This window comes from Perca fluviatilis, chromosome 3, assembly GCF_010015445.1.
Source record: "Perca fluviatilis chromosome 3, GENO_Pfluv_1.0, whole genome shotgun sequence".
Taxonomy (NCBI): domain Eukaryota; kingdom Metazoa; phylum Chordata; class Actinopteri; order Perciformes; family Percidae; genus Perca; species Perca fluviatilis.
In genome coordinates, this window is record NC_053114.1 from 5,283,030 (window position 1) to 5,299,169 (window position 16,140).

A 16,140-nucleotide genomic window follows, 5' to 3' on the forward strand; every position below is an offset into this window, starting at 1 on the left:
TATAAAAGAGACTTCAGATATAGTATTAGGGGAGCACTAAGGTCTATATAAAAGAGACTTCAGATACAGTATTAGGGGACCACTAAGGTCTATATAAAAGAGACTTCAGATACAGTATTAGGGGACCACTAAGGCCTATATAAAAGAGACTTCAGATACAGTATTAGGGGACCACTAAGGCCTATATAAAAGAGACTTCAGATACAGTATTAGGGGACCACTAAGGTCTATATAAAAGAGACTTCAGATACAGTATTAGGGGACCACTAAGGCCTATATAAAAGAGACTTCAGATACAGTATTAGGGGACCACTAAGGCCTATATATAAGCATCCAAAGAGCAGCATGTCATGGGACCTTTAAATCAAATGTAATGTAATGTAATGTCTAGGGGTGTAACGATACATCAACCTGGATCAATGTATCGAATCAATAATCAACGATCCTGTATTATCGATGCAAAGTGAAATTATCGATTATATTGTCTGTAAGATTCCCCATTATTTTAGATTCCCAATTCATATTTATTCTTTTTATTAAAAAGAATATAATTTGTTTTTAATTTAAATGTCTGGAAGAGCTCAATAATGACATTGTCAAATCATATATTAGTTGCTTTTTTGTGTTAAATGGGCTTATGCTAGTGTCTCATATCAATTACAAGCCCCTGAATTGAATCAAATTGAAATTGTTCCCTGACAGACTTTAAGATATCAGCAAATACTGTATGCTTGTCCAAAGAATCTATATAATATCATATCGTGATACAACTTGTGATTTACACCCCCAGTAATGACTACTGTCACTAATTAATACCTGGAAACCCGAATGAGTGCACAGCTATTACTCCCTCTACATTGCCCTCCAACCAACGTCTCCATTCCCCTACTCCCGCCCTCCCATTCCCCTCTCTCCCCGAAAGCCCTTAGTCACCTCAGGCGGTGGATGGGGGTAGTTCCTTGGACAGCGTGACAGCGTGCTCAGCCCCGTTAAGCCAGCCTCAGCTCCAGCTCCGCTTCTGGTCGCCACTGATCAGGGAGCCCTGGGAAAGAGAGAGAGACACAGAGAGAGAGACACAGAGAAAAAAAAAAAAAAAAAAAAAAAAAAAAAAAAAAAAGATAAAGGAAAGTGCTGAGTGCACCGCCACCGCCACCACTGCTCCCCTTCCCTCCCTCCCTCCCTCCCCCCCTCTCTTTGCTCCGAGCATCCCCTCCTCGGGAAGGGGGTTTCCCCCCCTGGAAAGAGGAGGGGAAGGTGAATCGACTGGTGCACTGCTGACTGAGCGGCAATAACCTCCAGCTCTCTGCTCATTCTCATCCTGTTCATCCAACAACTAGTCTTCATCCTATTCTTTTAACATTTCATTCACTTTTTTGTGTATATTATATATATATATATACATTTACTGTATTTGTGTCACCAATATTCCAATGAAAATAGGCTACACTTTATTCATTTTCTTAATGTTTATTTGTGTAGGGACAATTATGTACCAAGACTTGAGTCCTGGACTCGGACTCAAGTCCGATTTGAGTAGCTATATATATATATAGGCTACACTTTATTCATTTTCTTAATGTTTATTTGTATATGGAAAATATATGTACCAGTACTCGAGTCCTGATTTGAGTAGCTATTTTCGTGACTCGTGACTTGACATGGACTCACACATCGATGACTGGGACTAGGACTCAAAGATTTATGAAATCAGACTCAAGCATTCGGAAGTTGAAGGAAATTTCGGACTACTTTTAAATGTAATAAGCATCGATGGAGTACTCAAGACCTGGACTCGAGTCTGACTCGAGTCGCTATTCTCTAGACTTAACTCAGATTCAAACTCAGGTAATGGCGACTCGACTCAAACTCGGCTCGGGCTCTTCTTTGGTGACTCGGACTGGAACACTGGGGACTGCAGACTTGACTAGGACTCGACAGTTGGTTGACTCAACTTCAACGCTGGTATGTACGCAAAGCCTGAGCTAATTGGCAACACCCTGAGATGAAAGACCAAAACCTCCAAACAAATTCATATTAATATGTATACATTATTTTTATATTGATATATTATTGTCATATAACTGGAACAAGACACCAGCAATGTTGAAATTCTTTTCTCATCATTTATTTTAGTCACACATTTCCCAACTCTTTCTGTAGCAAACTCAATGGTTTCAACTCAGGGCACAAATCTTAAAAACAGGCCACATATATCACTTTTTTTTAAAAGCTACATGCAGGGTTGTTGGACTGAGGGTGGAAAGGGGACTGAGTACCCAGGGCCATCATGTGAGGAGGGCCCAAAAAGATTCTAGAATGAATAGCTGTGGATGTGGGGAGGGGCCCATAGAGAATGCCTTTCTACAGGGCCCAGAATATTGTAAAATAGCAATCGTAATAGATGCTATGGAGAAGCAGAGTATGTTCGGACTGCACCAGTGAGTGCTGGTGGGTCTTGATTTAATACATGCTCTTCCAGCTGTAGGTTCAGGTATAATCACCATTACCGCATTATGTACTGTATGCTAATTAAGAAGAGACATAATGCTACAGTAACAATAAGTGTTTCCAAATTTGTCCGGAAAAGCCTGTGAGGCGAACTTGCTCTCCACTTACAGCAAACTGTTCTTAATATCTGAACTCCCCGTGCACAGCAAGCATTAAAAGGAAAAAAAACAATACAGCTCCTGCATGCATAGATCTGCACTCACGTATTCCATGCAGTAGATATCCAGGTCATTAAGCAACATTTTGACGCCTCTGTTATTTACTACCCCAACCGGTTTCCCACCTCGTTTAATCAGACTTTACCAAAAAGCAGCTGACTCAGAGAGAAACCTTCTTTCTCTCCGCTCTGTTTGTGTTTATCTGCTCCACTGACTTTGTCTCTCTTTCTCTTTGCTTACTTGCTCATATTTTCCAAAAACGTCTATGTCACACGTGTCTGGGGTTCGGTATTGTGGGAGGCTGAGCCACAGAAACATCACAAAAGTGCAAATAAAGTGGAGTAAAGCAGAGTGTTTTTTTTATTTTTCTCTGACATGAAAGACTCCATTTATCTAAGGCAGAGAAGGTCTCAGCTACGTGTTGTTAGGACCAGATGCTGAGTGGAACTTGCATTATCGCCGCAGGTCAGGTGATGATGAATGTTTTTTTTTTTTTTTTTACCAAAGCAGCTATCACAACCCTGCCTCTCGTCATTCGTCAGAGGGTGATATTTAAAACATCCAAAGTGGAGCGCACCGTTTTTTTTTTTTTTTTTTTTGCCTTAGAAGTGGTTTACCTTCGATTTCCACTGCTGGGAAGGGATCACTTGAGACAAGGAGGGGGAGGCGGATTGAAGGGGAATTGATGTGGCTCAATACAAGTTATCTTTAATGGAGGTATGCTGGGTGGAGGGATTCAAGAGAAAAAGAAATAAAGGGGGGAAAAAAGCAAGAGGAGGACCTAGATGTGAAGTGTTGACAGCTGTGTTTGGTGCGGTCGGACTTTGGGGTCAGGTGTCGACGAACACACACACAGACAAACAAATTTTCACATGGCACACATATATTAGCCGTCCCTTCGCTTAAAGGATCCCATGGCATGAACATTTCTCTTTATGAGGTTTTTTAACATTAATATGCCTTCCCCCAGCCTGCCTATGGTCCTCCAGTGGCTAGAAATGGCGATAGGTGTAAACCGAGCCCTGGGTATCCTGCTCTGCCTTTGAGAAAATGAAAGCTCAGATGGGCCGATCTGGAATCTTCTCCTTATGAGGTCATAAGGGGAAAGGTTACCTCCCCTTTCTCTGCTTTGCCCGCCCAGAGAAGTTGGCCCACCCATGAGAGAGAGAGAGACATCATGGCTTGCAAATGAGCAAAGTGGCAGTTGCTCAAGGCCCCCCCCCCCTATCTCCTCCTCAATAGCTACAGACACAAAAATGGCACATCCTAAGGAAAGCTCATTGTAGGACTGGCTCTAGTGGCTGTAATTCTGCACCAAGGCTGAATTTTGGGAAAGAGACTTCAGATACAGTATTAGGGGACCACTAAGGCCTATATAAAAGAGACTTCAGATACAGTATTAGGGGACCACTAAGGTCTATATAAAAGAGACTTCAGATACAGTATTAGGGGACCACTAAGGTCTATATAAAAGAGACTTCAGATACAGTATATAGGGGCCACTAAGGTCTATATAAAAGAGACTTCAGATACAGTATTAGGGGGCCACTAAGGTCTATATAAAAGAGACTTCAGATACAGAATTAGGGGACCACTAAGGTCTATATAAAAGCATCGAAAGAGCACCATGTCATGGGACCTTTAAAGGAAGATGAGTGTAATATTGTTCTCGTCACGACGGCCATCTGATGTCAATTTCACACAGCGGCGGGACCCTCCGCAAGCTGCTCCGCACACAGCCACCCTGGTACCAAAACAAAAGCAACACACATACAAAAGGTGTCCTAAAGCTACACAGTCACGTGTACTCTTTTTCTTTCCCCATGTCTCTGTCTAACCATCCCTCCTCACTCACACACACACACACACACACACACACACACACACACACACACACACACAGGGATAAGTCATGAGGAAATGGATGCCCATGTTTTGTGGGACCACCTGTTCATCCTGGATACACGTCTAAGAACCCTGTAAGGGTTAACCCTCTTTGTGAGAAGGAGCCAGGATTGTGTATGTCTTCATACATGCGTGTGTGTGTGTGTGTGTGTGTGTTGTGTGTGTGTGTGTGTGTGTGTGTGTGTGTGTGTGTGTGTGTGTGTGTGTTGGCACCGCCCCGTCTGAAACGTGCCCCATGAGTGGCAGACTGGCTCAGGCTGTCCGGCTGGGAGGGAACAGAGCCCACTGCTGGGCCACCTCCCTGACAACACACACACACACACAACACACACACACACACATATAATCCTATGCACATTCCATGGGGAGCATCTCTCCTCTCCATCACCCATTCCAAACTACCTGCTCTAAAAGAAAAAAAGAAAAGAAAGACAAAAGAAAGGTGGATGTATTTGTGGCCAGGGCTTTGGATGGTTATGCATCCTACATAGCTGTCTTCAATATCATTTACAGCTAATTTTTAAGGCTGAATCAGTAAATCTTTTTCTCGAAGATGACTTTTTTGTAATTTCAAGAAAAAACTCTTTCACAAAACAATGTGAAATGAAATGTATATAAGCTTTGTAAGCCACATATGTTTTACTTTTTCTAATACCCTGCCGATCTGACTCTTCTCAACATCTGCACTCGGCCAGTCAACACTGTGGACACACACGGCGCGTTACAGTACGCTACCAGTGCGAGGGCCACACATTCACACCCAGAAATGCATCCACACAAACCACCTTGAATCATGGCACCTCTCATCATTCTCATAAGTGTCTGAAAATAGGGGAAGTGCAATCACTAACCTCCCCTCCCAAGAAATAATCACCTCCTGGGAGCCAACGAGATGGAGAAAAGAAGAAAAAAAATAGCAATCTTGTCTTTCAAACGTAAAGGGGAAAAATATTTTAAGGGGCAATGAATTTCGTGGAGCTGAATAGGATGTTGGTACATGTTTTACTAAAGGAAATATAATGGCAGACTATTATTAGATCACATTAATCACGAGTGTGCCAAAGGCAGTGACAGCCGCGCTGAAAAGGATTGAAAACGCTGGTAATGGATATAAATTACCCATTGTGTGATAAAAGGATTTTTTTCTTCACTAAGAAGGTAAAAAGGAATAAAAACACTGAAAGAGCCACTAAACGCTGTGTGTACATATTTGCGTGTGTATATGTGTTTATGTATGCGTGAGTGTCCTGCCGCCTGCGAGTGTGTAATATGTAATAATACAGGGTTATCAGTGCAGGATTAAAATTTTAAGGGAATCAGATAGTGACAGTGAGGCCTCGCATTACAGGCGCCGGCGACAGAAAAGAGGGAAGGATTAAAAACAGATTAAATTGGTTTGTAGTGACTGGGATGAAAGGAAGGAAGGAGGAAGAGAGAGAGGGTGGTGGTGGTTGGGTGGGGGGGGGGGGAGTGTGTTTTGACAGAGGTCTGTCGGGCTTTTGGCACGGTGATAATGAGTCACATCTCCCATGCACTGTTATTTATCGCCGACTTGGCTCACAAACAAAAGATCAATAATTTTGAGCAAATCTAATGTTGTCCTCGCTGCTAATGCGGTCGTCCATCACATCTGCCATCTCCACCAAGGAGATGGACTGATTCCCTGTTTATTTGGAGATCAAATGCAATTATATCACATGGTTCTAATAACAGAGGAACCCCCCCCCCTCCCCCCCAACGTGGATATGTGTGGCGCCTTGGATCATGCCCATGCATATGTATATATAGACATACAGACATGCACAAAGGTGTCACGCATGTGTAAATGATAATATATGTGTCGAATGGGTTGCCGCGCCGTTTTTCCGCATCAATCTTCATTTCTTCCTCAGACCTAGCCTTTGAAATATGAAGTGTGTCAACGGCCCGTCCCCCCGCAACACGGGAGGCACACAAACATCCGTCAAAGCAACGCAGCCGATGTTCACCAGTTAGCCCTGCAGCACAAAGAGATGAGAAGACAGCAGATCCTTCACTGACAACTAGCCCTGGGTGAGACACTTTCCAGCCACCTGAACTCAATCAGGCCCCAGCGGAGGCAGCATTTTGGGTATTTCATTTCATCTCCGTCCCCTTATTCACTCGAGGTACACTTGATTCATCTCGCATGAAGGAAACACGCGAATCGCATTTGGAATCTAACATCGCTTTTGTTATGGTTATCCTTCCCCGTTCTCACTCCCAACTCGTCAACTACTTGGTCAGTTGCGTTTAGCGTCAGAGACCGACGCAAAAATCACCCTTTAGCATCTGTATGGAACACATGGGTAAGGAGGTAGGTTGGGGTGGTGGATGGGTCAAACAGCACAAGACTTTCACCCAGGAGACCAGGGTCCGTGTCCTGTGTGTCACTGAAATGTACATTTTGTAACCCCAGTGTCTTGCTCAGGGACACGTTGGTTGATGGATCGCAGTGGGAATTGAACCCAGATCTCCCACACCAAAGGCATGTGTCATATCCACTGCGCCATCGCCACCCATGTTTAAAAATGATGCCAAATCAGTCCCCACCCCGAGAGAGTCAAACTGTGACGCCAAGAGTCTCGACCACGCGCATTGAAAAATGTCGCCAAAGGGGTAACCGGAGCATCAAATATCGCCACGAATGGGATTACATTGGAATTAGTTGAAAGCCCTCTGCGTCTGACTAAGACGCTAAAGGAGACTTTTTGAGTCTGTTACTAATGCTAAAGGCACCTGCCCAAGCGTCGGATTTTGATGAGCTGGGAGTGACAATGTGTTGGGTTATCTACATGGCAGCTGCTTGTTTTGGTCTCAGAGTGGACTCTAATATGAGGGCCATCAGATGTTCAATGCACTGTTCCCACAGTGGACATGATACTGTATGAATCCACTCTGTGTAATATCTACCAACTGTTGGCTATGTATCCAAATCATTTGGGACCTTCTCCACCATCCTTGGCACACCGAAACCAAACGCACCCCAGCACTATGACAGTAAAGCCAGTGGCAGGTGTAAGGCACTAAGCTCCTTCCCCTTCTCCCTGGGTGAGGTGTGAGGAGCAAAACAATGGCAGACAAAGGTCACCCGGCACACAACCAGCCACCCGCTGAGGTGTTGACCCGCCGAATGCACCCCTGAGGAACAAGGAAGAAAGGAAGGAAGAATGGAAGGAACAGAAAGAAATCTAGTCTGTAACCAGGCAAAGACTTAAAGAGACACCACAGAACCAAGAAAATGACAAATATCAACCAAATTAAGCAGAAACCCTGGCTGAGTATAATATTATGGGTAATCAGAGAGTCGTATTAGCTTTGGAACCTCTTTAAAGTGACATTGGGAAGGTTTTTCCATTGATTCCAATGAAGTGCAAATTAGAGCCCAGAGCCCTTGGTGACATTTTTTTAATTGGTTTTATTATATTTAATAGGTTTAGATAGATTTTGCTGCGACTGTGTTTTAAATGCTAATGCATTTATTTACCTTTAGTATTCGAAAAGGTGCTACACAAATAAACTTACCCTGCCTTCAAATTGCTTTTTTGTCCAACCAACGATCCAAAGACATTCAATTTCAAACGAAACGAAAAATACTTCTTGATGAATGACTTAAAACAGCGACTCAATTATCTCTGTTGGTAGACAATTCAATTAATCCGTTCAACACTACAATGCACATGTCAGATTTTTGGGGTGTCCTGCATTCACACAGGTTTTTCAACAGGCTGTGTCAAAATCTGATGTCTGGAACGTGCTAGAAAGACAGATCCTGGGTACAGAAGGTCAGGACCTTGGCAGGTGAAGTAAGAAAGCCTCGACATAAGGCAGAGAGCAGGGAGGCACGCCATGACCCAGTGCAACCCAAGGTACCTAATTCTCTCTCTCACTGGGTCTTTCTTCCCCGCTATTAACATATCCAGACACCTACAAGCATGGCAGACTTCCTAGATGTTCAGAGCAGTGTTAGGGCACAGCTAAAGGTCAACGTTCCTGGAAGCCATGCCGATATTAGCAACAGTGTGCTGTGTTTACACTACAGTTTTTTTTAAATTAAATTTATTTATCAATAGATAATTTCTTAGGCATTTTAGGCCTTTAATTGATAGGACAGCTGTAGACAGGAAAGGGGAGGGAGAGGGTGAAAGACATGCAACCAGGGTTCAAAATTAACTTTTTTGTCCACCAGCCAAATGGCTAGTGAATGTCCAAATTTTACACACCACTCAATAGACTACCATTGTTTTTGTCGGCTTGTGAGGGAATACAAATTTTACCAGCATTTGGCTGGTAGATGGGGCTAACTTTGGACCCTGCATGCAACAGGTCGCAATAACACCTGCGGCCACTGCAGTAAGGACTGAGCCTTTGTACATGGAAAAAAAATGTCATTTTATTTAGCCAATGAACAAAGGCATTGCTATAGGTGAAACAGACAACCTCGCCGGAAATAGCGTCAAGTGTTGTTTTTCGAAGAGCAGGCCATGAAATCAGAGAAGGGCTGTTATAAATAGCCCACAAATGCATGCAGGGATCGTCACCTAAACAGTTTTTCCTTCCCCCCCAGTTTAATTGACACCCGTATATATATCAGTGGTACAAATGCAAATACACAGAGACAAATGTGGTGTTAATGACACAGCTGCACACACTCATCAGTTCTCTGGAACAAGAGTGACTCGGGTTTGCACAAACACACAATAACAGGTCAACGTCTCTGATTCACGCCAACTCAAGTGACGAGACGGCGTAGTCGACGCCAGAACACACGGTCATTTTGAACTGTCGAAATGTTGAAATATATTTGCACATGCAGAGGAAACGTGTCAGTGCTGTAAAAGTGAAGAACCATTCCAAGTATCACTGTAAAGACCACCTTCTATATTGTAAAAAATGATTATTGGCAACTGTCAGCATCATCATCACCACCGTCATCTGTAACCAACAAGCTCATCACCAGTCACATTTTTTTTTTTTTTTACAATTAATGTGACATGGGCCGCCTGTGGACGGTGATGAAGCGGTGTAAGGATACGTTCACACAAAGCATGTCTGCGGCAGTTTACTTGAGCTCTAGAACATGCAGAACTTCAGTTCACTTCTTTTGTTGGCCCAATTGGGACTAGATTTATTCAAACAATAATATTTCTGACGATACCAAATACCCCCAGCAAGAATATTTGGTGTCACCAGATCCTAGTCTCACAATGACCTTCCTGCACAGCGCTATGGAGGAGGATCTCGCTAGTCCACACAGCATTCTGGGATGGGAGAAAAAAGTACTCTGGTTCATTGGCATTTCTTTAAACCAATCACAAACGCCTTGGGTGGTGCTAAGCACCGGACAGAGCCCCGGTGCCTCTACAAAATAGCCTCGGGATGATGGAACATGTGTATGTGTGTTCAAAAGTTCTTTTAGTCGTGCAACAGAAAACTTAGATTGGACAGACAGTCTAGCTAGCGGTCTGGATTTACCCTGCAGAGCTCTGAGGAGCAGTTTACCATAAATCCACCGGAGTTTAGAATGCCAACACAAAGAAGGCGGAAGGTAACGGGACATCCGGCAGTAAACAGTGACATCCGGCGGAATTTCCAGCGGCAACCGACCAATCCTGGAAGAGGAACGTCGTGGATATAAACTAACCAGACCCCAACTTGTGCTGACAGATGTAACAAGACCAACGAAGCCATGACGTTTATTTTGCTTTAATTTGTTTTGAGAAAGCTGTCATTGACGCTGACCAAGGGGTTTTAGTTGCCTAACTCTCATATACTTAACTTACCATAACCACTTTCGTTCCCAGACCTTAACCATACTATAGTTGCTATGCACAGGTACAATAATTTAAAGGTTTGGATATTGAATATTGAATATAACAGATCATATTCATCTAACAATGAAGTTCTTGTCGTTGTTCTAAGTTTAGTCTGGCTCATCGGAAGTAGACTGCTTTTGCTATCTGTGTGTTACCATTCTCAAAATCGGGAAACAATACAATAATGCATCCGAGACCAAATACTGTATCCAGTGTGATGACCTGTCTTCAGCAACATTGCTATTAGCTTCTTTCATTAGTGTGGCATCGCTGGAAAATGATGGACCTATTAACTTCTTCATCATCTATATATGAGGAAAATACAGAAAATCAAAATTTGGATTATTATTTTTTGGCTTGTCTCCCTTGGTGGCAGCATTTAGTGTTGAGGAAATCCTCTGACATGTACAGTATAATCTACTTCAGACTGACATCAGCCAGCGCTGCTATCGGTGCATCCCTATCTCACTGAGCAGACATGAAGCAGTCTGGGAGCCAGGCTAGACTGACACCACATCAGCAGCACCTAACGCTCCCATCGTAGCCTGAATATCGCCTATGGGAATCCACCGCACTAAAGAGTCATGTCAAGGATCTCGACAACGTGTGACATCTCCCTCAGCCACTGCTGTCATGTTCCCTCTGCTTCTCACTTCTATTTCCCCCCTTTTTTTTTTCCTCTTTGCAAGCCTCTCTTGACTCTGGTTTGAGTAGGAGACTTGCTCCCTGAGCGTTTTAAGTTGTCTTTTTCTTTTTTATTCTTTTTTTTAAACACACATATCAAAGCCAGGAGTAAAGGGGGGGGTAGAGGGGGAGTGATAAAAGACAGATGTTTCTCTTATGCCTTTCTACTCTAGTACAATGAAGCTTTGGAAAGGAAAGAGAGCGCGCGAGAGGAGTGAAAAGACATTTGCAAAGATCTTTTTGCCATCCACATCCTTTCTCCTGACGACTGGCGATACATCATTTGTATTGATGCAATATTAAATTTCAATATCGCATGTCAAAAGGTACAAAATGATAGATCATAGCCTAACTAAATGAATTATTAAAGGCCTACCCCGGCTGCGCTATCGGCTTCTCTTACAATCAGCTGTGTCAGAGGAGTGCAGTTGGTGATACTGGCAGCATTTCAAAGCTTTGTCGTATTTTTTTTTTTCTTTTCTTTTTTTCTCTGCCGTATCCCAGCATTCTTAATCTAGCTCTCTGTCACTTATTAATGTTCCCAAAAACTAAAAAACCACAGATCTTTCCCTCCCAATAATCAGAGGCTTAACTCACGTCCTTTTATTTCTCCAGAAAAGAAGAAAAAAAATCTTAAAAAAAAAAATAAATGAATGAAGTTGTAATTAAATATTGAATATTGAGCAGAAGATAAGGATAAGGAAATATGGTGAGCTTTGTTAGATGTATTAAGAGCAGAGAGGAAGGGAGAGCACAGCCACGGTTGAGGCGGTGACTCATTCTGCGCGCTGTATGATTTATGTGCTCTTTATGTGCTCTGCGACCCTGTAAGTTTATCTCTATATTCCCTGTCTGATAGAGTGACTCCGCCGTTGTCTCCATGCCTCGCCACAATAACACTCGGTACCGGACTTGATGGTTGATTCTAATTTACAACCCTGGGTCAAAGGTTCCATCTTTGACGGCTCGTCAAGTTGTGGTTGACGGGAAAGGAGAGGGTAACGGGGGAGAAACTGGGGGGAGAGAGGACGGCGAGAGAAAGAGAGGATTTCCCGTAGAAACGAGTGGATTCAAACAAGCACCCGCTTTGTGTGCAAGTAAGAACGACTGAAAATCTGCATAGGGAGGTAGGTCGGGACGGGGAATAAAACAACGCAGGACTTTCAGCCAGGAGACCGGGGCCCGTGTCCCGTTCTTGTCCCGCGTGTCACTGAAACGTACAATTTGTAACCCCACTCACAATCTTTTCCTAAAGCTCTGTCCCGAACCACAGCATCAAAACGTGACACCAAGAGTCCCGACCAAGCGCGGCTAAATATGACGCCAATAGGGCTAGACGCGAGTCCCGAGAGCGGCAAAATAGTGACGCCAAGGGTCCCGTCCCAGAGCGTCAAAAAGTGACGCTACAGGAGACTTTGTGTGTCAATTACAACCCGCCAAAGGCACCTGACCAAGCGTTGCTTTTTTTTGTGTGGTGTGCAACAGTCTGAAAATGACATTAAACGGTGACTGTGCTTAAAATGTTGAGTTCAGCCACTGTCTTGGGCGCTGTTTCTCAAAAGCATCTTAAAGCTAAGATTATTGTAAAATCCATCTCGTGAACCTTCTTGATCTAGAGAAATGTTTCCCAAAGCACTCGTACAAATGCTCATACGCACTCTGAGGAGGCGAGGCGCATCTGAAGCAAAAACAAAACCAATTTCTTTAGCGTTTTCATACAACATTATGACATATAAAAGGTGTTTTTGTGTCATTTACAAGGCCTACGCTTTGTGATGTATGCATTTGTGATATATAGCATGGCTATAGTCGGCTAAATATGCACTTTATAGCGTTTTCAGCACCATCTTCAGCGCCAAGGACAGCTGACGTTAAGAAGCACTTTAGGGCATGCCTGTGCACTGGTTTACTGCTTTGGGAAACGCATGTAGAAATTTAAGAGCATTTGTAGAAAAACTCTTAGAAAACGTTCTCAAATTCTTGAAATGAATCCCCAATTCACTGAGAGGCACAGACATGGCAAGTTTAGTTCTAGCTTTTCAAATAATTTCACTGTTTTGTCGTGTATGCATTTATATTATAGAATAACCAACTGTTGTCACAGTGACTTTGGGATCTTAAAGAGGTTTACACAGAAATCAATGTCAGGTCGGGGCTTGAACCCGATGGCTTCCCAAATAAGGTCAAATAAAATCTGTTTGCACAATTGCAGGCCAATCAGTCAGATTGCTCCAGTCCCCCTTTTTTCCCCCCCTTGGAAATTTGCTCTCCTCGAAATAAGAAGCACCCGATACAGCTGCATACTGCTGGAAGATGTGCGGAGAAACCCCTTTCCCACAACCACCCTCTCTGGGTTGCTGATTAAGTGTTACATAGTCTATATAGACAACGTTACACTCCCGGGATTGTTCAGGTGCCGTCGAAATTTCGCCGGATGTCCCTAATTTTCGGCCAGATGTCCGTCACCTTCCGCTTTCTTTGTGTTGGCATTCAATACAAAGAATGTGTGGATTCATGAGGACTACGGTTAACTGCTCCTCAGACCTCTGCAGGGTAAATCCAGACAGCTAGCTAGACTATCTGTCCAATCTGAGTTTTCTGTCGCACGACTAAAACTACTTTTGAACGTACACGTGTTCCACCAAAACAAGTTCCTTCCCGAGGCTATTTTGCAGCAGCACCGTGGCTCCGTCCAGCATTCAGCGGCCCCCACAAAGACAATTGTGATTGGTTTAAAGAAATGCCAATTAACCAGAGACCGTTTTTCTTCTATCCCTGAATGCTGTGTGGATTAGCCAGACCCTCCTCCGCAGGGCTGTGGAGGAAGGTCTGGCAATGCGGGACTATGAGTTACACAAAAATCACAACATGTAAATAGGAACATGTTGGCGTTATATTGTCACTTATTGGGAGCAGTAGGCTAGTTGGAGCCGGTTACCTCCAGGATCTGTGCTAAGCTAGGCTAGCGGTGGGTGCGTCAAACAGAGTTACGACACGTACGGAGATTCGGAGGGTATGTATGGACTTATCTAACTCTGGGGGATACGGGGAATGAGCTAAAGTCCCAATAAGTCGGTGAATTCCTTTAAGTTGAGCATTTTGAGTTGACATGTGTTTCGGTGAAAGAGCCTACAGTGTGTAAGTTGTTGAATAGTGAATGTTGCCACAAGTGGCCATTATGAAATAATGGTAAATGCTATGTAAAAAAAAAAAAAAAGTAGATTATCAAGTCAGCAGAGGAAGAGACTCAGTAATGCCAATTACACAGCAACATGTGTGTTGATAACATTAGATTAGTCATCATCAGCTGCTGGTCATACGAGACCACGCACGGCTGTTGCTGAGTGTAGTGATACGGGCACGGCTTCAATTTAGTACACATGGGAATAGTTCAACATTTTGGGAAATTCGCTTTGTTGGCAAGTCTTTTGGCAAGATTAGACAACACCACTCTTATGTCTGTACGCTGAATATCAGAATCAGAAACAGAAAAACAGGTTGCATTGCCACAATGAGTACACGAATGTGGAATTTGCCTTGGTGAAAGGTACATACATAAACACATTTTAAACAATGAACCCTCCTGTTGTCCTCGGATCAAACTTGACCCGTTTTCAAAGTTTCTACATCAGAAATTTGGGTTTCTTTCAACCAAATTGCCCAAAAGTAACACAAATGGTTCCATGAAACGCTCTTCCCAAGTAAAAGTAAGGATCAGTTCAATACTATCCTTGACTTTTGGGTGTTTTAATAAATTTTTGACAGTCTGTGATTATCCATATCCATCCTGATCTTAACTATCAATTATAATAATGTCTACTTTTTGCATTTTTTTTACTCTAAAATTAGATACAAATTCCGTAAAGGATACATGAGGTTTATTGACTATAAAATCCAAAAATGAGTTTAAAAATAGTGGTAACAAGTTGGGGTAAGTGTATACTGGTGATAGTGGGGGAAGAAAGCGCAGAAAACGTTGAAAGATGCTGCAAGAACGTGTTTAAAAAATGTGTTAATTTTGACATGGGAGGACAACACAAGGGTTAAACATGAAGACATGACCGATAAAAACTGAAAAACAAATACACATAGAAAATAACTGTTGCATAAACAACTATAACGCTGGAGCGGCTAGATGGTTAGCTTAAGCTAAGCATGAAGAATGAAAGCAGAAGCTAGTCCCTCCTATATTCTGATTCTGAAAGCAAGTGAGGGGCATTTCCCAAAAATATCAAACTATTCCTTCAGGACTCAACCTTTTCATATGTAAGAGGGAAAATGTGTTCCTCTTTCAAAAGTTACACAGTTTTGCTTTTAAGTATGGCAGTAGTTGTGTGTAGTCTTTTGCTTAACGTCAGCCATGTAAATCACAATATATTCAAGCAAGCCCGTTACTGTGTATGTTTCAATTAAAGGAGAAATCCGGCGCAAAATGAACCTAGGGGTTAATAACATGGGAACCGAGTCAACCGTTCTCTGGGATATGTTTTCATGCTAATTGAATGTGACCAGTTTTAGCGCAAACCGCTAATTAGCTTGTAGCGCTAGTCGTCGGGGCACCGGTAAAGTAAAAAGAAATCGCTATTTCTACACCACTAACAAGGCTCAAAATAGCACCACACTTCCACGGTAGCATAATGAGGGTCCCTACATGGAAACCCAAGCATTGAGAACTTTGTAAGTGTACAGACAGTTTATTTAAAAGATAAGACAGAAGACAGTACCGTTCGCGTATACAGGCGGGCGCCATCTTGGGAAACCAGTCACGACCAGTCGAACGCCGAACGCCGTGCTTGAGCTATGTTACTGGTTGCACGGCGTTCGTGTTATTAACCCCTAGGTTCATTTTGCGCCGGATTTCGCCATTAAAGGACACCCACTCTAAGAAACATCTGTGTATTAACAGTTGTGCGACTGTATATTTTAACAGACATTGTCCATAGAATGGGATTCACAAGTCGTTTTTCTCTTTATCTACCTTTCCGATTGCATTATGGGACCTTTATCTGTGCCCCGACAACTACTACTAAAAAGTACTCACGGCGCCATTA

At 43.0% G+C, this 16,140-nt stretch overlaps 1 protein-coding gene across 2 annotated transcripts in view; it reads right to left on the reverse strand.

The window, feature by feature from the left end:
- Window positions 1–16,140, reverse strand: part of znf536 (zinc finger protein 536) — a 285,675-nt gene that overhangs the window by 224,496 nt on the left and 45,039 nt on the right. For both annotated transcript variants that reach the window (XM_039794578.1, XM_039794577.1), the window contains one exon: window positions 934–1,042. The gene's annotated coding sequence lies outside the window, so the exon portion shown is untranslated. The remainder of the gene's footprint in view (window positions 1–933; window positions 1,043–16,140) is intronic.